Source organism: Pristiophorus japonicus, unplaced genomic scaffold (assembly GCF_044704955.1).
Source record: "Pristiophorus japonicus isolate sPriJap1 unplaced genomic scaffold, sPriJap1.hap1 HAP1_SCAFFOLD_207, whole genome shotgun sequence".
Lineage (NCBI taxonomy): Eukaryota > Metazoa > Chordata > Chondrichthyes > Pristiophoridae > Pristiophorus > Pristiophorus japonicus.
In genome coordinates, this window is record NW_027251767.1 from 1,068,882 (window position 1) to 1,091,152 (window position 22,271).

Below are 22,271 nucleotides of genomic sequence, written 5' to 3' on the forward strand. Positions count from 1 at the left end.
TTGCTTCTCAGTCGGCTTTTCGCACTCGTCTCCAAGCTGCTCCACGACCATCAGAGAACTGGCCCACTCCTTGTATCCAATCGACATTGCGGAGCAGCAGCGAGCGAGCAACAGCAGGACGCGAAGCCACAGTAACGAAGAAAGAAGCCGAGAAGAGCACGAGACCGTGGAAGGGAAGCGAGGTGACCGGAAAGTAGCGGCCGCCCTGTGTGTGAGGGAGCAGGCGAGAGCGCTGTCTGACTGATGGCCAACTTGTTTTGCCTGAAAGGGAGTGCTGAGTGCTTTGAAGTGTTGCTGCTCTGCAGTTTGTTGAATGCACTACAATGTATCCCATATTGTACCGAATTGTACTTGAACTGAAAAGCAAGGAAATGTATCGAACGGAACTGCCGTCAGCACCCAAATGTAGTGTATGGGATTGCTGACCGCAGCTAAATGTACTGAACTGCTTTTGAATGGACTGTACAAATTTTTATATGCAAATTTTGAAATTTAAAAAAACTCTGTGCTGGTGAGCAGACACAAATGCTCAAGCATAACAGCTGTGTGAAGGTGGATGCAGAGTGCATTCAGGTTTGAGACGAGAAAAGTGGTGTCCTGCTCCTTCGTGGCAACATGATGCACCATAAAGTGATGAGAACTGGTTTGAGCGAATTGCTGCTTAATCCAAAAGTACACTAGCTCCTTCGAGCCGGAATTGAACCAGCGACCTAAGGATGACTTTGCTGAGTATTCCACTACAGTCCTCCGCTCTACCAACTGAGCTATCGAAGGGAAGCGCCAAAGATTTTTCTGTGCGATGATTGTTTTCCGTGAGCATGTTGACGCATCTGGACTCGTGGCGTGGCCTGTGCGTCTTCAGTACCAGCCCATGCTGCAGCGCGGTGGGACTGTGAACCGCCAGCGACTCTTTACAGCCTGGAAAACGCGTGTGACTAACAATCACAAGAGTGTAGCTTTGACTTCTTATCAGGCTCGCAGATTTTTTGCAAGCTGCGCATTCTGAATTTAAAGACCTTGCAAGCTGCCCGACTTGGTCGTGCTGCCTGGCCGCTTGCATGGCAAGTGCCTTCTTCGCGCAGCAGGCAGCATATCAGTCTGCTCAATCGAAGGTCCTGAGTCAAATGCTCAGAAAAGCAATCAATGCTCGCAAGTCGTTCTTTTGGCTTCTCTCGCCTCATATATCCATCTTTGCAAAAATCAAGACGTCTTGCTTATGACATGGCAGAAAAAGGTTTGCTGTGCTTTGACCCATCTGGCATGAACTCAGTGACACGTGAGACCACATTTCTTTCTGGAGAATTGCTCTGAGCCAAAAGCAGAGTGGAGAATGCAGGCATCGATCCCGCTACCTCTCACATGCTAAGCGAGCGCTCTACCATTTGAGCTAATTCCCCAGTAGCTTCTTACAGGTTGCACTCATTTGCTTCACAGTCGCCTTTTCGCACTCGTCTCCAAGCTGCTCCACGACCATCAGAGAACTGGCCCACTCCTTGTATCCAATCGACATTGCGGAGCAGCAGCGAGCGAGCAACAGCAGGACGCGAAGCCACAGTAACGAAGAAAGAAGCCGAGAAGAGCACGAGACCGTGGAAGGGAAGCGAGGTGACCGGAAAGTAGCGGCCGCCCTGTGTGTGAGGGAGCAGGCGACAGCGCTGTCTGACTCATAGCCAACTTGTTTTGCCTGAAAGGGAGTGCTGAGTGCTTTGAAGTGTTGCTGCTCTGCAGTTTGTTGAATGTACTACAATGTATCCCATATTGTACCGAATTGTACTTGAACTGAAAAGCAAGGAAATGTATCGAACGGAACTGCCGTCAGCACCCAAATGTAGTGTATGGGATTGCTGACCGCAGCTAAATGTACTGAACTGCTTTTGAATGGACTGTACAAATTTTTATATGCAAATTTTGAAATTTAAAAAAACTCTGTGCTGGTGAGCAGACACAAATGCTCAAGCATAACAGCTGTGTGAAGGTGGATGCAGAGTGCATTCAGGTTTGAGACGAGAAAAGTGGTGTCCTGCTCCTTCGTGGCAACATGATGCACCATAAAGTGATGAGAACTGGTTTGAGCGAATGGCTGCTTAATCCAAAAGTACACTAGCTCCTTCGAGCCGGAATTGAACCAGCGACCTAAGGATGACTTTGCTGAGTATTCCACTACAGTCCTCCGCTCTACCAACTGAGCTATCGAAGGGAAGCGCCAAAGATTTTTCTGTGCGATGATTGTTTTCCGTGAGCATGTTGACGCATCTGGACTCGTGGCGTGGCCTGTGCGTCTTCAGTACCAGCCCATGCTGCAGCGCGGTGGGACTGTGAACCGCCAGCGACTCTTTACAGCCTGGAAAACGCGTGTGACTAACAATCACAAGAGTGTAGCTTTGACTTCTTATCAGGCTCGCAGATTTTTTGCAAGCTGCGCATTCTGAATTTAAAGACCTTGCAAGCTGCCCGACTTGGTCGTGCTGCCTGGCCGCTTGCATGGCAAGTGCCTTCTTCGCGCAGCAGGCAGCATATCAGTCTGCTCAATCGAAGGTCCTGAGTCAAATGCTCAGAAAAGCAATCAATGCTCGCAAGTCGTTCTTTTGGCTTCTCTCGCCTCATATATCCATCTTTGCAAAAATCAAGACGTCTTGCTTATGACATGGCAGAAAAAGGTTTGCTGTGCTTTGACCCATCTGGCATGAACTCAGTGACACGTGAGACCACATTTCTTTCTGGAGAATTGCTCTGAGCCAAAAGCAGAGTGGAGAATGCAGGCATCGATCCCGCTACCTCTCACATGCTAAGCGAGCGCTCTACCATTTGAGCTAATTCCCCAGTAGCTTCTTACAGGTTGCACTCATTTGCTTCACAGTCGCCTTTTCGCACTCGTCTCCAAGCTGCTCCACGACCATCAGAGAACTGGCCCACTCCTTGTATCCAATCGACATTGCGGAGCAGCAGCGAGCGAGCAACAGCAGGACGCGAAGCCACAGTAACGAAGAAAGAAGCCGAGAAGAGCACGAGACCGTGGAAGGGAAGCGAGGTGACCGGAAAGTAGCGGCCGCCCTGTGTGTGAGGGAGCAGGCGACAGCGCTGTCTGACTCATAGCCAACTTGTTTTGCCTGAAAGGGAGTGCTGAGTGCTTTGAAGTGTTGCTGCTCTGCAGTTTGTTGAATGTACTACAATGTATCCCATATTGTACCGAATTGTACTTGAACTGAAAAGCAAGGAAATGTATCGAACGGAACTGCCGTCAGCACCCAAATGTAGTGTATGGGATTGCTGACCGCAGCTAAATGTACTGAACTGCTTTTGAATGGACTGTACAAATTTTTATATGCAAATTTTGAAATTTAAAAAAACTCTGTGCTGGTGAGCAGACACAAATGCTCAAGCATAACAGCTGTGTGAAGGTGGATGCAGAGTGCATTCAGGTTTGAGACGAGAAAAGTGGTGTCCTGCTCCTTCGTGGCAACATGATGCACCATAAAGTGATGAGAACTGGTTTGAGCGAATGGCTGCTTAATCCAAAAGTACACTAGCTCCTTCGAGCCGGAATTGAACCAGCGACCTAAGGATGACTTTGCTGAGTATTCCACTACAGTCCTCCGCTCTACCAACTGAGCTATCGAAGGGAAGCGCCAAAGAATTTTCTGTGCGATGATTGTTTTCCGTGAGCATGTTGACGCATCTGGAATCATGGCGTGGCCTGTGCGTCTTCAGTACCAGCCCATGCTGCAGCGCGCTGGGACTGTCAACCGCCAGCTACTCTTTACAGCCTGGAAAACGCGTGTGAGTAACAATCACAAGAGTGTAGCTTTGACTTCTTATCAGGCTCGTAGATTTTTTGCAAGCTGCGCATTATGAATTTAAAGACCTTGCAAGCTGCCCGACTTGGTCGTGCTGCCTGGCCGCTTGCATGGCAAGTGCCTTCTTCGCGCAGCAGGCAGCATATCAGTCTGCTCAATCGAAGGTCCTGAGTCAAATGCTCAGAAAAGCAATCAATGCTCGCAAGTCGTTCTTTTGGCTTCTCTCGCCTCATATATCCATCTTTGCAAAAATCAAGACGTCTTGCTTATGACATGGCAGAAAAAGGTTTGCTGTGCTTTGACCCATCTGGCGTGAACTCAGTGACACGTGAGACCACATTTCTTTCTGGAGAATTGCTCTGAGCCAAAAGCAGAGTGGAGAATGCAGGCATCGATCCCACTACCTCTCATATGCTAAGCGAGCGCTCTACCATTTGAGCTAATTCCCCAGTAGCTTCTTGCAGGTTTCCCTCATTTGCTTCTCAGTCGGCTTTTCGCACTCGTCTCCAAGCTGCTCCACGACCATCAGAGAACTGGCCCACTCCTTGTATCCAATCGACATTGCGGAGCAGCAGCGAGCGAGCAACAGCAGGACGCGAAGCCACAGTAACGAAGAAAGAAGCCGAGAAGAGCACGAGACCGTGGAAGGGAAGCGAGGTGACCGGAAAGTAGCGGCCGCCCTGTGTGTGAGGGAGCAGGCGAGAGCGCTGTCTGACTGATGGCCAACTTGTTTTGCCTGAAAGGGAGTGCTGAGTGCTTTGAAGTGTTGCTGCTCTGCAGTTTGTTGAATGCACTACAATGTATCCCATATTGTACCGAATTGTACTTGAACTGAAAAGCAAGGAAATGTATCGAACGGAACTGCCGTCAGCACCCAAATGTAGTGTATGGGATTGCTGACCGCAGCTAAATGTACTGAACTGCTTTTGAATGGACTGTACAAATTTTTATATGCAAATTTTGAAATTTAAAAAAACTCTGTGCTGGTGAGCAGACACAAATGCTCAAGCATAACAGCTGTGTGAAGGTGGATGCAGAGTGCATTCAGGTTTGAGACGAGAAAAGTGGTGTCCTGCTCCTTCGTGGCAACATGATGCACCATAAAGTGATGAGAACTGGTTTGACCGAATTGCTGCTTAATCCAAAAGTACACTAGCTCCTTCGAGCCGGAATTGAACCAGCGACCTAAGGATGACTTTGCTGAGTATTCCACTACAGTCCTCCGCTCTACCAACTGAGCTATCGAAGGGAAGCGCCAAAGATTTTTCTGTGCGATGATTGTTTTCCGTGAGCATGTTGACGCATCTGGACTCGTGGCGTGGCCTGTGCGTCTTCAGTACCAGCCCATGCTGCAGCGCGGTGGGACTGTGAACCGCCAGCGACTCTTTACAGCCTGGAAAACGCGTGTGACTAACAATCACAAGAGTGTAGCTTTGACTTCTTATCAGGCTCGCAGATTTTTTGCAAGCTGCGCATTCTGAATTTAAAGACCTTGCAAGCTGCCCGACTTGGTCGTGCTGCCTGGCCGCTTGCATGGCAAGTGCCTTCTTCGCGCAGCAGGCAGCATATCAGTCTGCTCAATCGAAGGTCCTGAGTCAAATGCTCAGAAAAGCAATCAATGCTCGCAAGTCGTTCTTTTGGCTTCTCTCGCCTCATATATCCATCTTTGCAAAAATCAAGACGTCTTGCTTATGACATGGCAGAAAAAGGTTTGCTGTGCTTTGACCCATCTGGCATGAACTCAGTGACACGTGAGACCACATTTCTTTCTGGAGAATTGCTCTGAGCCAAAAGCAGAGTGGAGAATGCAGGCATCGATCCCGCTACCTCTCACATGCTAAGCGAGCGCTCTACCATTTGAGCTAATTCCCCAGTAGCTTCTTACAGGTTGCACTCATTTGCTTCACAGTCGCCTTTTCGCACTCGTCTCCAAGCTGCTCCACGACCATCAGAGAACTGGCCCACTCCTTGTATCCAATCGACATTGCGGAGCAGCAGCGAGCGAGCAACAGCAGGACGCGAAGCCACAGTAACGAAGAAAGAAGCCGAGAAGAGCACGAGACCGTGGAAGGGAAGCGAGGTGACCGGAAAGTAGCGGCCGCCCTGTGTGTGAGGGAGCAGGCGACAGCGCTGTCTGACTCATAGCCAACTTGTTTTGCCTGAAAGGGAGTGCTGAGTGCTTTGAAGTGTTGCTGCTCTGCAGTTTGTTGAATGTACTACAATGTATCCCATATTGTACCGAATTGTACTTGAACTGAAAAGCAAGGAAATGTATCGAACGGAACTGCCGTCAGCACCCAAATGTAGTGTATGGGATTGCTGACCGCAGCTAAATGTACTGAACTGCTTTTGAATGGACTGTACAAATTTTTATATGCAAATTTTGAAATTTAAAAAAACTCTGTGCTGGTGAGCAGACACAAATGCTCAAGCATAACAGCTGTGTGAAGGTGGATGCAGAGTGCATTCAGGTTTGAGACGAGAAAAGTGGTGTCCTGCTCCTTCGTGGCAACATGATGCACCATAAAGTGATGAGAACTGGTTTGAGCGAATGGCTGCTTAATCCAAAAGTACACTAGCTCCTTCGAGCCGGAATTGAACCAGCAACCTAAGGATGACTTTGCTGAGTATTCCACTACAGTCCTCCGCTCTACCAACTGAGCTATCGAAGGGAAGCGCCAAAGATTTTTCTGTGCGATGATTGTTTTCCGTGAGCATGTTGACGCATCTGGAATCATGGCGTGGCCTGTGCGTCTTCAGTACCAGCCCATGCTGCAGCGCGGTGGGACTGTCAACCGCCAGCTACTCTTTACAGCCTGGAAAACGCGTGTGATTAACAATCACAAGAGTGTAGCTTTGACTTCTTATCAGGCTCGTAGATTTTTTGCAAGCTGCGCATTATGAATTTAAAGACCTTGCAAGCTGCCCGACTTGGTCGTGCTGCCTGGCCGCTTGCATGGCAAGTGCCTTCTTCGCGCAGCAGGCAGCATATCAGTCTGCTCAATCGAAGGTCCTGAGTCAAATGCTCAGAAAAGCAATCAATGCTCGCAAGTCGTTCTTTTGGCTTCTGTCGCCTCATATATCCATCTTTGCAAAAATCAAGACGTCTTGCTTATGACATGGCAGAAAAAGGTTTGCTGTGCTTTGACCCATCTGGCGTGAACTCAGTGACACGTGAGACCACATTTCTTTCTGGAGAATTGCTCTGAGCCAAAAGCAGAGTGGAGAATGCAGGCATCGATCCCACTACCTCTCATATGCTAAGCGAGCGCTCTACCATTTGAGCTAATTCCCCAGTAGCTTCTTGCAGGTTTCCCTCATTTGCTTCTCAGTCGCCTTTTCGCACTCGTCTCCAAGCTGCTCCACGACCATCAGAGAACTGGCCCACTCCTTGTATCCAATCGACATTGCGGAGCAGCAGCGAGCGAGCAACAGCAGGACGCGAAGCCACAGTAACGAAGAAAGAAGCCGAGAAGAGCACGAGACCGTGGAAGGGAAGCGAGGTGACCGGAAAGTAGCGGCCGCCCTGTGTGTGAGGGAGCAGGCGAGAGCGCTGTCTGACTGATGGCCAACTTGTTTTGCCTGAAAGGGAGTGCTGAGTGCTTTGAAGTGTTGCTGCTCTGCAGTTTGTTGAATGCACTACAATGTATCCCATATTGTACCGAATTGTACTTGAACTGAAAAGCAAGGAAATGTATCGAACGGAACTGCCGTCAGCACCCAAATGTAGTGTATGGGATTGCTGACCGCAGCTAAATGTACTGAACTGCTTTTGAATGGACTGTACAAATTTTTATATGCAAATTTTGAAATTTAAAAAAACTCTGTGCTGGTGAGCAGACACAAATGCTCAAGCATAACAGCTGTGTGAAGGTGGATGCAGAGTGCATTCAGGTTTGAGACGAGAAAAGTGGTGTCCTGCTCCTTCGTGGCAACATGATGCACCATAAAGTGATGAGAACTGGTTTGAGCGAATTGCTGCTTAATCCAAAAGTACACTAGCTCCTTCGAGCCGGAATTGAACCAGCGACCTAAGGATGACTTTGCTGAGTATTCCACTACAGTCCTCCGCTCTACCAACTGAGCTATCGAAGGGAAGCGCCAAAGATTTTTCTGTGCGATGATTGTTTTCCGTGAGCATGTTGACGCATCTGGACTCGTGGCGTGGCCTGTGCGTCTTCAGTACCAGCCCATGCTGCAGCGCGGTGGGACTGTCAACCGCCAGCGACTCTTTACAGCCTGGAAAACGCGTGTGACTAACAATCACAAGAGTGTAGCTTTGACTTCTTATCAGGCTCGCAGATTTTTTGCAAGCTGCGCATTCTGAATTTAAAGACCTTGCAAGCTGCCCGACTTGGTCGTGCTGCCTGGCCGCTTGCATGGCAAGTGCCTTCTTCGCGCAGCAGGCAGCATATCAGTCTGCTCAATCGAAGGTCCTGAGTCAAATGCTCAGAAAAGCAATCAATGCTCGCAAGTCGTTCTTTTGGCTTCTCTCGCCTCATATATCCATCTTTGCAAAAATCAAGACGTCTTGCTTATGACATGGCAGAAAAAGGTTTGCTGTGCTTTGACCCATCTGGCATGAACTCAGTGACACGTGAGACCACATTTCTTTCTGGAGAATTGCTCTGAGCCAAAAGCAGAGTGGAGAATGCAGGCATCGATCCCGCTACCTCTCACATGCTAAGCGAGCGCTCTACCATTTGAGCTAATTCCCCAGTAGCTTCTTGCAGGTTGCACTCATTTGCTTCACAGTCGCCTTTTCGCACTCGTCTCCAAGCTGCTCCACGACCATCAGAGAACTGGCCCACTCCTTGTATCCAATCGACATTGCGGAGCAGCAGCGAGCGAGCAACAGCAGGACGCGAAGCCACAGTAACGAAGAAAGAAGCCGAGAAGAGCACGAGACCGTGGAAGGGAAGCGAGGTGACCGGAAAGTAGCGGCCGCCCTGTGTGTGAGGGAGCAGGCGACAGCGCTGTCTGACTCAGCCAACTTGTTTTGCCTGAAAGGGAGTGCTGAGTGCTTTGAAGTGTTGCTGCTCTGCAGTTTGTTGAATGTACTACAATGTATCCCATATTGTACCGAATTGTACTTGAACTGAAAAGCAAGGAAATGTATCGAACGGAACTGCCGTCAGCACCCAAATGTAGTGTATGGGATTGCTGACCGCAGCTAAATGTACTGAACTGCTTTTGAATGGACTGTACAAATTTTTATATGCAAATTTTGAAATTTAAAAAAACTCTGTGCTGGTGAGCAGACACAAATGCTCAAGCATAACAGCTGTGTGAAGGTGGATGCAGAGTGCATTCAGGTTTGAGACGAGAAAAGTGGTGTCCTGCTCCTTCGTGGCAACATGATGCACCATAAAGTGATGAGAACTGGTTTGAGCGAATGGCTGCTTAATCCAAAATTACACTAGCTCCTTCGAGCCGGAATTGAACCAGCGACCTAAGGATGACTTTGCTGAGTATTCCACTACAGTCCTCCGCTCTACCAACTGAGCTATCGAAGGGAAGCGCCAAAGATTTTTCTGTGCGATGATTGTTTTCCGTGAGCATGTTGACGCATCTGGAATCATGGCGTGGCCTGTGCGTCTTCAGTACCAGCCCATGCTGCAGCGCGGTGGGACTGTCAACCGCCAGCTACTCTTTACAGCCTGGAAAACGCGTGTGACTAACAATCACAAGAGTGTAGCTTTGACTTCTTATCAGGCTCGTAGATTTTTTGCAAGCTGCGCATTATGAATTTAAAGACCTTGCAAGCTGCCCGACTTGGTCGTGCTGCCTGGACGCTTGCATGGCAAGTGCCTTCTTCACGCAGCAGGCAGCATATCAGTCTGCTCAATCGAAGGTCCTGAGTCAAATGCTCAGAAAAGCAATCAATGCTCGCAAGTCGTTCTTTTGGCTTCTGTCGCCTCATATATCCATCTTTGCAAAAATCAAGACGTCTTGCTTATGACATGGCAGAAAAAGGTTTGCTGTGCTTTGACCCATCTGGCGTGAACTCAGTGACACGTGAGACCACATTTCTTTCTGGAGAATTGCTCTGAGCCAAAAGCAGAGTGGAGAATGCAGGCATCGATCCGACTACCTCTCATATGCTAAGCGAGCGCTCTACCATTTGAGCTAATTCCCCAGTAGCTTCTTGCAGGTTTCCCTCATTTGCTTCTCAGTCGCCTTTTCGCACTCGTCTCCAAGCTGCTCCACGACCATCAGAGAACTGGCCCACTCCTTGTATCCAATCGACATTGCGGAGCAGCAGCGAGCGAGCAACAGCAGGACGCGAAGCCACAGTAACGAAGAAAGAAGCCGAGAAGAGCACGAGACCGTGGAAGGGAAGCGAGGTGACCGGAAAGTAGCGGCCGCCCTGTGTGTGAGGGAGCAGGCGAGAGCGCTGTCTGACTGATGGCCAACTTGTTTTGCCTGAAAGGGAGTGCTGAGTGCTTTGAAGTGTTGCTGCTCTGCAGTTTGTTGAATGCACTACAATGTATCCCATATTGTACCGAATTGTACTTGAACTGAAAAGCAAGGAAATGTATCGAACGGAACTGCCGTCAGCACCCAAATGTAGTGTATGGGATTGCTGACCGCAGCTAAATGTACTGAACTGCTTTTGAATGGACTGTACAAATTTTTATATGCAAATTTTGAAATTTAAAAAAACTCTGTGCTGGTGAGCAGACACAAATGCTCAAGCATAACAGCTGTGTGAAGGTGGATGCAGAGTGCATTCAGGTTTGAGACGAGAAAAGTAGTGTCCTGCTCCTTCGTGGCAACATGATGCACCATAAAGTGATGAGAACTGGTTTGAGCGAATTGCTGCTTAATCCAAAAGTACACTAGCTCCTTCGAGCCGGAATTGAACCAGCGACCTAAGGATGACTTTGCTGAGTATTCCACTACAGTCCTCCGCTCTACCAACTGAGCTATCGAAGGGAAGCGCCAAAGATTTTTCTGTGCGATGATTGTTTTCCGTGAGCATGTTGACGCATCTGGACTCGTGGCGTGGCCTGTGCGTCTTCAGTACCAGCCCATGCTGCAGCGCGGTGGGACTGTGAACCGCCAGCGACTCTTTACAGCCTGGAAAACGCGTGTGACTAACAATCACAAGAGTGTAGCTTTGACTTCTTATCAGGCTCGCAGATTTTTTGCAAGCTGCGCATTCTGAATTTAAAGACCTTGCAAGCTGCCCGACTTGGTCGTGCTGCCTGGCCGCTTGCATGGCAAGTGCCTTCTTCGCGCAGCAGGCAGCATATCAGTCTGCTCAATCGAAGGTCCTGAGTCAAATGCTCAGAAAAGCAATCAATGCTCGCAAGTCGTTCTTTTGGCTTCTCTCGCCTCATATATCCATCTTTGCAAAAATCAAGACGTCTTGCTTATGACATGGCAGAAAAAGGTTTGCTGTGCTTTGACCCATCTGGCATGAACTCAGTGACACGTGAGACCACATTTCTTTCTGGAGAATTGCTCTGAGCCAAAAGCAGAGTGGAGAATGCAGGCATCGATCCCGCTACCTCTCACATGCTAAGCGAGCGCTCTACCATTTGAGCTAATTCCCCAGTAGCTTCTTGCAGGTTGCACTCATTTGCTTCACAGTCGCCTTTTCGCACTCGTCTCCAAGCTGCTCCACGACCATCAGAGAACTGGCCCACTCCTTGTATCCAATCGACATTGCGGAGCAGCAGCGAGCGAGCAACAGCAGGACGCGAAGCCACAGTAACGAAGAAAGAAGCTGAGAAGAGCACGAGACCGTGGAAGGGAAGCGAGGTGACCGGAAAGTAGCGGCCGCCCTGTGTGTGAGGGAGCAGGCGACAGCGCTGTCTGACTGATGGCCAACTTGTTTTGCCTGAAAGGGAGTGCTGAGTGCTTTGAAGTGTTGCTGCTCTGCAGTTTGTTGAATGCACTACAATGTATCCCATATTGTACCGAATTGTACTTGAACTGAAAAGCAAGGAAATGTATCGAACGGAACTGCCGTCAGCACCCAAATGTAGTGTATGGGATTGCTGACCGCAGCTAAATGTACTGAACTGCTTTTGAATGGACTGTACAAATTTTTATATGCAAATTTTGAAATTTAAAAAAACTCTGTGCTGGTGAGCAGACACAAATGCTCAAGCATAACAGCTGTGTGAAGGTGGATGCAGAGTGCATTCAGGTTTGAGACGAGAAAAGTAGTGTCCTGCTCCTTCGTGGCAACATGATGCACCATAAAGTGATGAGAACTGGTTTGAGCGAATTGCTGCTTAATCCAAAAGTACACTAGCTCCTTCGAGCCGGAATTGAACCAGCGACCTAAGGATGACTTTGCTGAGTATTCCACTACAGTCCTCCGCTCTACCAACTGAGCTATCGAAGGGAAGCGCCAAAGATTTTTCTGTGCGATGATTGTTTTCCGTGAGCATGTTGACGCATCTGGACTCGTGGCGTGGCCTGTGCGTCTTCAGTACCAGCCCATGCTGCAGCGCGGTGGGACTGTGAACCGCCAGCGACTCTTTACAGCCTGGAAAACGCGTGTGACTAACAATCACAAGAGTGTAGCTTTGACTTCTTATCAGGCTCGCAGATTTTTTGCAAGCTGCGCATTCTGAATTTAAAGACCTTGCAAGCTGCCCGACTTGGTCGTGCTGCCTGGCCGCTTGCATGGCAAGTGCCTTCTTCGCGCAGCAGGCAGCATATCAGTCTGCTCAATCGAAGGTCCTGAGTCAAATGCTCAGAAAAGCAATCAATGCTCGCAAGTCGTTCTTTTGGCTTCTCTCGCCTCATATATCCATCTTTGCAAAAATCAAGACGTCTTGCTTATGACATGGCAGAAAAAGGTTTGCTGTGCTTTGACCCATCTGGCATGAACTCAGTGACACGTGAGACCACATTTCTTTCTGGAGAATTGCTCTGAGCCAAAAGCAGAGTGGAGAATGCAGGCATCGATCCCGCTACCTCTCACATGCTAAGCGAGCGCTCTACCATTTGAGCTAATTCCCCAGTAGCTTCTTGCAGGTTGCACTCATTTGCTTCACAGTCGCCTTTTCGCACTCGTCTCCAAGCTGCTCCACGACCATCAGAGAACTGGCCCACTCCTTGTATCCAATCGACATTGCGGAGCAGCAGCGAGCGAGCAACAGCAGGACGCGAAGCCACAGTAACGAAGAAAGAAGCTGAGAAGAGCACGAGACCGTGGAAGGGAAGCGAGGTGACCGGAAAGTAGCGGCCGCCCTGTGTGTGAGGGAGCAGGCGACAGCGCTGTCTGACTGATGGCCAACTTGTTTTGCCTGAAAGGGAGTGCTGAGTGCTTTGAAGTGTTGCTGCTCTGCAGTTTGTTGAATGTACTACAATGTATCCCATATTGTACCGAATTGTACTTGAACTGAAAAGCAAGGAAATGTATCGAACGGAACTGCCGTCAGCACCCAAATGTAGTGTATGGGATTGCTGACCGCAGCTAAATGTACTGAACTGCTTTTGAATGGACTGTACAAATTTTTATATGCAAATTTTGAAATTTAAAAAAACTCTGTGCTGGTGAGCAGACACAAATGCTCAAGCATAACAGCTGTGTGAAGGTGGATGCAGAGTGCATTCAGGTTTGAGACGAGAAAAGTGGTGTCCTGCTCCTTCGTGGCAACATGATGCACCATAAAGTGATGAGAACTGGTTTGAGCGAATTGCTGCTTAATCCAAAAGTACACTAGCTCCTTCGAGCCGGAATTGAACCAGCGACCTAAGGATGACTTTGCTGAGTATTCCACTACAGTCCTCCGCTCTACCAACTGAGCTATCGAAGGGAAGCGCCGAAGATTTTTCTGTGCGATGATTGTTTTCCGTGAGCATGTTGACGCATCTGGACTCGTGGCGTGGCCTGTGCGTCTTCAGTACCAGCCCATGCTGCAGCGCGGTGGGACTGTCAACCGCCAGCGACTCTTTACAGCCTGGAAAACGCGTGTGACTAACAATCACAAGAGTGTAGCTTTGACTTCTTATCAGGCTCGCAGATTTTTTGCAAGCTGCGCATTCTGAATTTAAAGACCTTGCAAGCTGCCCGACTTGGTCGTGCTGCCTGGCCGCTTGCATGGCAAGTGCCTTCTTCGCGCAGCAGGCAGCATATCAGTCTGCTCAATCGAAGGTCCTGAGTCAAATGCTCAGAAAAGCAATCAATGCTCGCAAGTCGTTCTTTTGGCTTCTCTCGCCTCATATATCCATCTTTGCAAAAATCAAGACGTCTTGCTTATGACATGGCAGAAAAAGGTTTGCTGTGCTTTGACCCATCTGGCGTGAACTCAGTGACACGTGAGACCACATTTCTTTCTGGAGAATTGCTCTGAGCCAAAAGCAGAGTGGAGAATGCAGGCATCGATCCCCCTATCACTCACATGCTAAGCGAGCGCTCTACCATTTGAGCTAATTCCCCAGTAGCTTCTTGCAGGTTTCCCTCATTTGCTTCTCAGTCGCCTTTTCGCACTCGTCTCCAAGCTGCTCCACGACCATCAGAGAACTGGCCCACTCCTTGTATCCAATCGACATTGCGGAGCAGCAGCGAGCGAGCAACAGCAGGACGCGAAGCCACAGTAACGAAGAAAGAAGCCGAGAAGAGCACGAGACCGTGGAAGGGAAGCGAGGTGACCGGAAAGTAGCGGCCGCCCTGTGTGTGAGGGAGCAGGCGACAGCGCTGTCTGACTGATGGCCAACTTGTTTTGCCTGAAAGGGAGTGCTGAGTGCTTTGAAGTGTTGCTGCTCTGCAGTTTGTTGAATGTACTACAATGTATCCCATATTGTACCGAATTGTACTTGAACTGAAAAGCAAGGAAATGTATCGAACGGAACTGCCGTCAGCACCCAAATGTAGTGTATGGGATTGCTGACCGCAGCTAAATGTACTGAACTGCTTTTGAATGGACTGTACAAATTTTTATATGCAAATTTTGAAATTTAAAAAAACTCTGTGCTGGTGAGCAGACACAAATGCTCAAGCATAACAGCTGTGTGAAGGTGGATGCAGAGTGCATTCAGGTTTGAGACGAGAAAAGTGGTGTCCTGCTCCTTCGTGGCAACATGATGCACCATAAAGTGATGAGAACTGGTTTGAGCGAATTGCTGCTTAATCCAAAAGTACACTAGCTCCTTCGAGCCGGACTTGAACCAGCGACCTAAGGATGACTTTGCTGAGTATTCCACTACAGTCCTCCGCTCTACCAACTGAGCTATCGAAGGGAAGCGCCAAAGATTTTCCTGTGCGATGATTGTTTTCCGTGAGCATGTTGACGCATCTGGACTCGTGGCGTGGCCTGTGCGTCTTCAGTACCAGCCCATGCTGCAGCGCGGTGGGACTGTCAACCGCCAGCTACTCTTTACAGCCTGGAAAACGCGTGTGACTAACAATCACAAGAGTGTAGCTTTGACTTCTTATCAGGCTCGCAGATTTTTTGCAAGCTGCGCATTCTGAATTTAAAGACCTTGCAAGCTGCCCGACTTGGTCGTGCTGCCTGGCCGCTTGCATGGCAAGTGCCTTCTTCGCGCAGCAGGCAGCATATCAGTCTGCTCAATCGAAGGTCCTGAGTCAAATGCTCAGAAAAGCAATCAATGCTCGCAAGTCGTTCTTTTGGCTTCTCTCGCCTCATATATCCATCTTTGCAAAAATCAAGACGTCTTGCTTATGACATGGCAGAAAAAGGTTTGCTGTGCTTTGACCCATCTGGCATGAACTCAGTGACACGTGAGACCACATTTCTTTCTGGAGAATTGCTCTGAGCCAAAAGCAGAGTAGAGAATGCAGGCATCGATCCCGCTACCTCTCACATGCTGAGCGAGCGCTCTACAATTTGAGCTAATTCCCCAGTAGCTTCTTGCAGGTTGCCCTCATTTGCTTCACAGTCGCCTTTTCGCACTCGTCTCCAAGCTGCTCCACGACCATCAGAGAACTGGCCCACTCCTTGTATCCAATCGACATTGCGGAGCAGCAGCGAGCGAGCAACAGCAGGACGCGAAGCCACAGTTACGAAGAAAGAAGCCGAGAAGAGCACGAGACCGTGGAAGGGAAGCGAGGTGACCGGAAAGTAGCGGCCGCCCTGTGTGTGAGGGAGCAGGCGACAGCGCTGTCTGACTGATAGCCAACTTGTTTTGCCTGAAAGGGAGTGCTGAGTGCTTTGAAGTGTTGCTGCTCTGCAGTTTGTTGAATGTACTACAATGTATCCCATATTGTACCGAATTGTACTTGAACTGAAAAGCAAGGAAATGTATCGAACGGAACTGCCGTCAGCACCCAAATATAGAGTATGGGATTGCTGACCGCAGCTAAATGTACTGAACTGCTTTTGAATGGACTGTACAAATTTTTATATGCAAATTTTGAAATTTAAAAAAACTCTGTGCTGGTGAGCAGACACAAATGCTCAAGCATAACAGCTGTGTGAAGGTGGATGCAGAGTGCATTCAGGTTTGAGACGAGAAAAGTGGTGTCATGCTCCTTCGTGGCAACATGATGCACCAGAAAGTGATGAGAACTGGTTTGAGCGAATTGCTGCTTAATCCAAAAGTACACTAGCTCCTTCGAGCCGGAATTGAACCAGCGACCTAAGGATGACTTTGCTGAGTATTCCACTACCGTCCTCCGCTCTACCAACTGAGCTATCGAAGGGAAGCGCCAAAGATTTTCCTGTGCGATGATTGTTTTCCGTGAGCATGTTGACGCATCTGGACTCGTGGCGTGGCCTGTGGTCTTCAGTACCAGCCCATGCTGCAGCGCGGTGGGACTGTGAACCGCCAGCGACTCTTTACAGCCTGGAAAACGCGTGTGACTAACAATCACAAGAGTGTAGCTTTGACTTCTTATCAGGCTCGCAGATTTTTTGTAAGCTGCGCATTCTGAATTTAAAGACCTTGCAAGCTGCCCGACTTGGTCGTGCTGCCTGGCCGCTTGCATGGCAAGTGCCTTCTTCACGCAGCAGGCAGCATATCAGTCTGCTCAATCGAAGGTCCTGAGTCAAATGCTCAGAAAAGCAATCAATGCTCGCAAGTCGTTCTTTTGGCTTCTCTCGCCTCATATACCCATCTTTGCAAAAATCAAGACGTCTTGCTTATGACATGGCAGAAAAAGGTTTGCTGTGCTTTGACCCATCTGGCATGAACTCAGTGACACGTGAGACCACATTTCTTTCTGGAGAATTGCTCTGAGCCAAAAGCAGAGTGGAGAATGCAGGCATCGATCCCACTATCTCTCACATGCTAAGCGAGCGCTCTACCATTTGAGCTAATTCCCCAGTAGCTTCTTGCAGGTTGCCCTCATTTGCTTCACAGTCGCCTTTTTGCACTCGTCTCCAAGCTGCTCCACGACCATCAGAGAACTGGCCCACTCCTTGTATCCAATCGACATTGCGGAGCAGCAGCGAGCGAGCAACAGCAGGACGCGAAGCCACAGTAACGAAGAAAGAAGCCGAGAAGAGCACGAGACCGTGGAAGGGAAGCGAGGTGACCGGAAAGTAGCGGCCGCCCTGTGTGTGAGGGAGCAGGCGACAGCGCTGTCTGACTGATAGCCAACTTGTTTTGCCTGAAAGGGAGTGCTGAGTGCTTTGAAGTGTTGCTGCTCTGCAGTTTGTTGAATGTACTACAATGTATCCCATATTGTACCGAATTGTACTTGAACTGAAAAGCAAGGAAATGTATCGAACGGAACTGCCTTCAGCACCCAAATGTAGTGTATGGGATTGCTGACCGCAGCTAAATGTACTGAACTGCTTTTGAATGGACTGTACAAATTTTTATATGCAAATTTTGAAATTTAAAAAAACTCTGTGCTGGTGAGCAGACACAAATGCTCAAGCATAACAGCTGTGTGAAGGTGGATGCAGAGTGCATTCAGGTTTGAGACGAGAAAAGTGGTGTCATGCTCCTTCGTGGCAACATGATGCACCAGAAAGTGATGAGAACTGGTTTGAGCGAATTGCTGCTCAATCCAAAAGTACACTAGCTCCATCGAGCCAGAATTGAACCAGCGACCTAAGGATGATTTTGCTGAGTATTCCACTACCGTCCTCCGCTCTACCAACTGAGCTATCGAAGGGAAGCGCCAAAGATTTTCCTGTGCGATGATTGTTTTCCGTGAGCATGTTGACGCATCTGGACTCGTGGCGTGGCCTGTGGTCTTCAGTACCAGCCCATGCTGCAGCGCGGTGGGACTGTGAACCGCCAGCGACTCTTTACAGCCTGGAAAACGCGTGTGACTAACAATCACAAGAGTGTAGCTTTGACTTCTTATCAGGCTCGCAGATTTTTTGCAAGCTGCGCATTCTGAATTTAAAGACCTTGCAAGCTGCCCGACTTGGTCGTGCTGCCTGGCCGCTTGCATGGCAAGTGCCTTCTTCGCGCAGCAGGCAGCATATCAGTCTGCTCAATCGAAGGTCCTGAGTCAAATGCTCAGAAAAGCAATCAATGCTCGCAAGTCGTTCTTTTGGCTTCTCTCGCCTCATATATCCATCTTTGCAAAAATCAAGACGTCTTGCTTATGACATGGCAGAACAAGGTTTGCTGTGCTTTGACCCATCTGGCGTGAACTCAGTGACACGTGAGACCACATTTCTTTCTGGAGAATTGCTCTGAGCCAAAAGCAGAGTGGAGAATGCAGGCATCGATCCCACTACCTCTCATATGCTAAGCGAGCGCTCTACCATTTGAGCTAATTCCCCAGTAGCTTCTTGCAGGTTGCCCTCAATTGCTTCACAGTCGCCTTTTCGCACTCGTCTCCAAGCTGCTCCACGACCATCAGAGAACTGGCCCACTCCTTGTATCCAATCGACATTGCGGAGCAGCAGCGAGCGAGCAACAGCAGGACGCGAAGCTACAGTAAGGAAGAAAGAAGCCGAGAAGAGCACGAGACCGTGGAAGGGAAGCGAGGTGACCGGAAAGTAGTGGCCGCCCTGTGTGTGAGGGAGCAGGCGACAGCGCTGTCTGACTGATGGCCAACTTGTTTTGCCTGAAAGGGAGTGCTGAGTGCTTTGAAGTGTTGCTGTTCTGCAGTACTACAATGTATCCCATATTGTACCGAATTGTACTTGAACTGAAAAGCAAGGAAATGTATCGAACGGAACTGCCGTCAGCACCCAAATGTAGTGTATGGGATTGCTGACCGCAGCTAAATGTACTGAACTGCTTTTGAATGGACTGTACAAATTTTTATATGCAAATTTTGAAATTTAAAAAAACTCTGTGCTGGTGAGCAGACACAAATGCTCAAGCATAACAGCTGTGTGAAGGTGGATGCAGAGTGCATTCAGGTTTGAGACGAGAAAAGTGGTGTCCTGCTCCTTCGTGGCAACATGATGCACCATAAAGTGATGAGAACTGGTTTGAGCGAATTGCTGCTTAATCCAAAAGTACACTAGCTCCTTCGAGCCGGAATTGAACCAGCGACCTAAGGATGACTTATCTGAGTATTCCACTACAGTCCTCCGCTCTACCAACTGAGCTATCGAAGGCAAGCGCCGAAGATTTTTCTGTGCGATGATTTTTCTGTGCGATGATTGTTTTCCGTGAGCATGTTGACGCATCTGGACTCGTGGCGTGGCCTGTGCGTCTTCAGTACCAGCCCATGCTGCAGCGCGGTGGGACTGTCAACCGCCAGCGACTCTTTACAGCCTGGAAAACGCGTGTGACTAACAATCACAAGAGTGTAGCTTTGACTTCTTATCAGGCTCGCAGATTTTTTGCAAGCTGCGCATTCTGAATTTAAAGACCTTGCAAGCTGCCCGACTTGGTCGTGCTGCCTGGCCGCTTGCATGGCAAGTGCCTTCTTCGCGCAGCAGGCAGCATATCAGTCTGCTCAATCGAAGGTCCTGAGTCAAATGCTCAGAAAAGCAATCAATGCTCGCAAGTCATTCTTTTGGCTTCTCTCGCCTCATATATCCATCTTTGCAAAAATCAAGACGTCTTGCTTATGACATGGCAGAAAAAGGTTTGCTGTGCTTTGACCCATCTGGCATGAACTCAGTGACACGTGAGACCACATTTCTTTCTGGAGAATTGCTCTGAGCCAAAAGCAGAGTGGAGAATGCAGGCATCGATCCCACTACCTCTCACATGCTAAGCAAGCGCTCTACCATTTGAGCTAATTCCCCAGTAGCTTCTTGCAGGTTGCCCTCATTTGCTTCACAGTCGCCTTTTCGCACTCGTCTCCAAGCTGCTCCACGACCATCAGAGAACTGGCCCACTCCTTGTATCCAATCGACATTGCGGAGCAGCAGCGAGCGAGCAACAGCAGGACGCGAAGCCACAGTAACGAAGAAAGAAGCCGAGAAGAGCACGAGACCGTGGAAGGGAAGCGAGGTGACCGGAAAGTAGCGGCCGCCCTGTGTGTGAGGGAGCAGGCGACAGCGCTGTCTGACTGATAGCCAACTTGTTTTGCCTGAAAGGGAGTGCTGAGTGCTTTGAAGTGTTGCTGCTCTGCAGTTTGTTGAATGTACTACAATGTATCCCATATTGTACCGAATTGTACTTGAACTGAAAAGCAAGGAAATGTATCGAACGGAACTGCCGTCAGCACCCAAATGTAGTGTATGGGATTGCTGACCGCAGCTAAATGTACTGAACTGCTTTTGAATGGACTGTACAAATTTTTATATGCAAATTTTGAAATTTAAAAAAACTCTGTGCTGGTGAGCAGACACAAATGCTCAAGCATAACAGCTGTGTGAAGGTGGATGCAGAGTGCATTCAGGTTTGAGACGAGAAAAGTGGTGTCCTGCTCCTTCGTGGCAACATGATGTACCATAAAGTGATGAGAACTGGTTTGAGCGAATTGCTGCTTAATCCAAAAGTACACTAGCTCCTTCGAGCCGGAATTGAACCAGCGACCTGAGGATGACTTTGCTGAGTATTCCACTACAGTCCTCCGCTCTACCAACTGAGCTATCGAAGGGAAGCGCCAAAGATTTTTCTGTGCGATGATTGTTTTCCGTGAGCATGTTGACGCATCTGGACTCGTGGCGTGGCCTGTGCGTCTTCAGTACCAGCCCATGCTGCAGCGCGGTGGGACTGTCAACCGCCAGCTACTCTTTACAGCCTGGAAAACGCGTGTGACTAACAATCACAAGAGTGTAGCTTTGACTTCTTATCAGGCTCGCAGATTTTTTGCAAGCTGCGCATTATGAATTTAAAGACCTTGCAAGCTGCCCGACTTGGTCGTGCTGCCTGGCCGCTTGCATGGCAAGTGCCTTCTTCGCGCAGCAGGCAGCATATCAGTCTGCTCAATCGAAGGTCCTGAGTCAAATGCTCAGAAAAGCAATCAATGCTCGCAAGTTGTTCTTTTGGCTTCTCTCGCCTCATATATCCATCTTTGCAAAAATCAAGACGTCTTGCTTATGACATGGCAGAAAAAGGTTTGCTGTGCTTTGACCCATCTGGCATGAACTCAGTGACACGTGAGACCACATTTCTTTCTGGAAAATTGCTCTGAGCCAAAAGCAGAGTGAAGAATGCAGGCATCGATCCCCCTACCGCTCACATGCTAAGCGAGCGCTCTACCATTTGAGCTAATTCCCCAGTAGCTTCTTGCAGGTTTCCCTCATTTGCTTCACAGTCGCCTTTTCGCACTCATCTCCAAGCTGCTCAACGACCATCAGAGAACTGGCCCATTCCTTGTATCCAATCGACATTGCGGAGCAGCAGCGAGCGAGCAACAGCAGGACACCAAGCCACAGTAACGAAGAAAGAAGCCGAGAAGAGCACGAGACCGTGGAATGGAAGCGAGGTGACCGGAAAGTAGCGGCCGCCCTGTGTGTGAGGGAGCAGGCGACAGCGCTGTCTGACTGATAGCCAACTTGTTTTGCCTGAAAGGGAGTGCTGAGTGCTTTGAAGTGTTGCTGCTCTGCAGTTTGTTGAATGTACTACAATGTATCCCATATTGTACCGAATTGTACTTGAACTGAAAAGCAAGGAAATGTATCGAACGGAACTGCCGTCAGCACCCAAATGTAGTGTATGGGATTGCTGACCGCAGCTAAATGTACTGAACTGCTTTTGAATGGACTGTACAAATTTTTATATGCAAATTTTGAAATTTAAAAAAACTCTGTGCTGGTGAGCAGACACAAATGCTCAAGCATAACAGCTGTGTGAAGGTGGATGCAGAGTGCATTCAGGTTTGAGACGAGAAAAGTGGTGTCCTGCTCCTTCGTGGCAACATGATGCACCATAAAGTGATGAGAACTGGTTTGAGCGAATGGCTGCTTAATCCAAAAGTACACTAGCTCCTTCGAGCCGGAATTGAACCAGCGACCTAAGGATGACTTTGCTGAGTATTCCACTACAGTCCTCCGCTCTACCAACTGAGCTATCGAAGGGAAGCGCCAAAGATTTTTCTGTGCGATGATTGTTTTCCGTGAGCATGTTGACGCATCTGGAATCATGGCGTGGCCTGTGCGTCTTCAGTACCAGCCCATGCTGCAGCGCGGTGGGACTGTCAACCGCCAGCTACTCTTTACAGCCTGGAAA

At 48.9% G+C, this 22,271-nt stretch overlaps 16 non-coding genes across 16 annotated transcripts; all 16 read right to left on the reverse strand.

Moving 5' to 3' along the window:
* Positions 1-682: 682 nt before the first annotated feature.
* On the reverse strand, positions 683-774 carry trnay-gua (transfer RNA tyrosine (anticodon GUA)). The gene is given in 2 exon segments: positions 683-718; positions 738-774. It is a non-coding gene; the product is annotated as a tRNA-Tyr (tRNA).
* Positions 775-2,105: 1,331 nt separating this feature from the next.
* Positions 2,106-2,197, reverse strand: trnay-gua (transfer RNA tyrosine (anticodon GUA)). Its single transcript is given in 2 exon segments — positions 2,106-2,141; positions 2,161-2,197. It is a non-coding gene; the product is annotated as a tRNA-Tyr (tRNA).
* Positions 2,198-3,528: 1,331 nt separating this feature from the next.
* On the reverse strand, positions 3,529-3,620 carry trnay-gua (transfer RNA tyrosine (anticodon GUA)). The gene is given in 2 exon segments: positions 3,529-3,564; positions 3,584-3,620. It is a non-coding gene; the product is annotated as a tRNA-Tyr (tRNA).
* Positions 3,621-4,951: 1,331 nt separating this feature from the next.
* trnay-gua (transfer RNA tyrosine (anticodon GUA)) lies at positions 4,952-5,043 on the reverse strand. The gene is given in 2 exon segments: positions 4,952-4,987; positions 5,007-5,043. It is a non-coding gene; the product is annotated as a tRNA-Tyr (tRNA).
* A 1,331-nt stretch (positions 5,044-6,374) lies between these two features.
* trnay-gua (transfer RNA tyrosine (anticodon GUA)) lies at positions 6,375-6,466 on the reverse strand. Its single transcript is given in 2 exon segments — positions 6,375-6,410; positions 6,430-6,466. It is a non-coding gene; the product is annotated as a tRNA-Tyr (tRNA).
* Positions 6,467-7,797: 1,331 nt separating this feature from the next.
* Positions 7,798-7,889, reverse strand: trnay-gua (transfer RNA tyrosine (anticodon GUA)). Its single transcript is given in 2 exon segments — positions 7,798-7,833; positions 7,853-7,889. It is a non-coding gene; the product is annotated as a tRNA-Tyr (tRNA).
* A 1,329-nt stretch (positions 7,890-9,218) lies between these two features.
* Positions 9,219-9,310, reverse strand: trnay-gua (transfer RNA tyrosine (anticodon GUA)). The gene is given in 2 exon segments: positions 9,219-9,254; positions 9,274-9,310. It is a non-coding gene; the product is annotated as a tRNA-Tyr (tRNA).
* A 1,331-nt stretch (positions 9,311-10,641) lies between these two features.
* trnay-gua (transfer RNA tyrosine (anticodon GUA)) lies at positions 10,642-10,733 on the reverse strand. The gene is given in 2 exon segments: positions 10,642-10,677; positions 10,697-10,733. It is a non-coding gene; the product is annotated as a tRNA-Tyr (tRNA).
* Positions 10,734-12,064: 1,331 nt separating this feature from the next.
* On the reverse strand, positions 12,065-12,156 carry trnay-gua (transfer RNA tyrosine (anticodon GUA)). The gene is given in 2 exon segments: positions 12,065-12,100; positions 12,120-12,156. It is a non-coding gene; the product is annotated as a tRNA-Tyr (tRNA).
* A 1,331-nt stretch (positions 12,157-13,487) lies between these two features.
* trnay-gua (transfer RNA tyrosine (anticodon GUA)) lies at positions 13,488-13,579 on the reverse strand. The gene is given in 2 exon segments: positions 13,488-13,523; positions 13,543-13,579. It is a non-coding gene; the product is annotated as a tRNA-Tyr (tRNA).
* Positions 13,580-14,910: 1,331 nt separating this feature from the next.
* trnay-gua (transfer RNA tyrosine (anticodon GUA)) lies at positions 14,911-15,002 on the reverse strand. Its single transcript is given in 2 exon segments — positions 14,911-14,946; positions 14,966-15,002. It is a non-coding gene; the product is annotated as a tRNA-Tyr (tRNA).
* Positions 15,003-16,333: 1,331 nt separating this feature from the next.
* trnay-gua (transfer RNA tyrosine (anticodon GUA)) lies at positions 16,334-16,425 on the reverse strand. Its single transcript is given in 2 exon segments — positions 16,334-16,369; positions 16,389-16,425. It is a non-coding gene; the product is annotated as a tRNA-Tyr (tRNA).
* A 1,330-nt stretch (positions 16,426-17,755) lies between these two features.
* Positions 17,756-17,847, reverse strand: trnay-gua (transfer RNA tyrosine (anticodon GUA)). Its single transcript is given in 2 exon segments — positions 17,756-17,791; positions 17,811-17,847. It is a non-coding gene; the product is annotated as a tRNA-Tyr (tRNA).
* A 1,319-nt stretch (positions 17,848-19,166) lies between these two features.
* trnay-gua (transfer RNA tyrosine (anticodon GUA)) lies at positions 19,167-19,258 on the reverse strand. Its single transcript is given in 2 exon segments — positions 19,167-19,202; positions 19,222-19,258. It is a non-coding gene; the product is annotated as a tRNA-Tyr (tRNA).
* A 1,347-nt stretch (positions 19,259-20,605) lies between these two features.
* On the reverse strand, positions 20,606-20,697 carry trnay-gua (transfer RNA tyrosine (anticodon GUA)). Its single transcript is given in 2 exon segments — positions 20,606-20,641; positions 20,661-20,697. It is a non-coding gene; the product is annotated as a tRNA-Tyr (tRNA).
* Positions 20,698-22,028: 1,331 nt separating this feature from the next.
* Positions 22,029-22,120, reverse strand: trnay-gua (transfer RNA tyrosine (anticodon GUA)). Its single transcript is given in 2 exon segments — positions 22,029-22,064; positions 22,084-22,120. It is a non-coding gene; the product is annotated as a tRNA-Tyr (tRNA).
* Between the last annotated feature and the right edge of the window lie 151 nt (positions 22,121-22,271).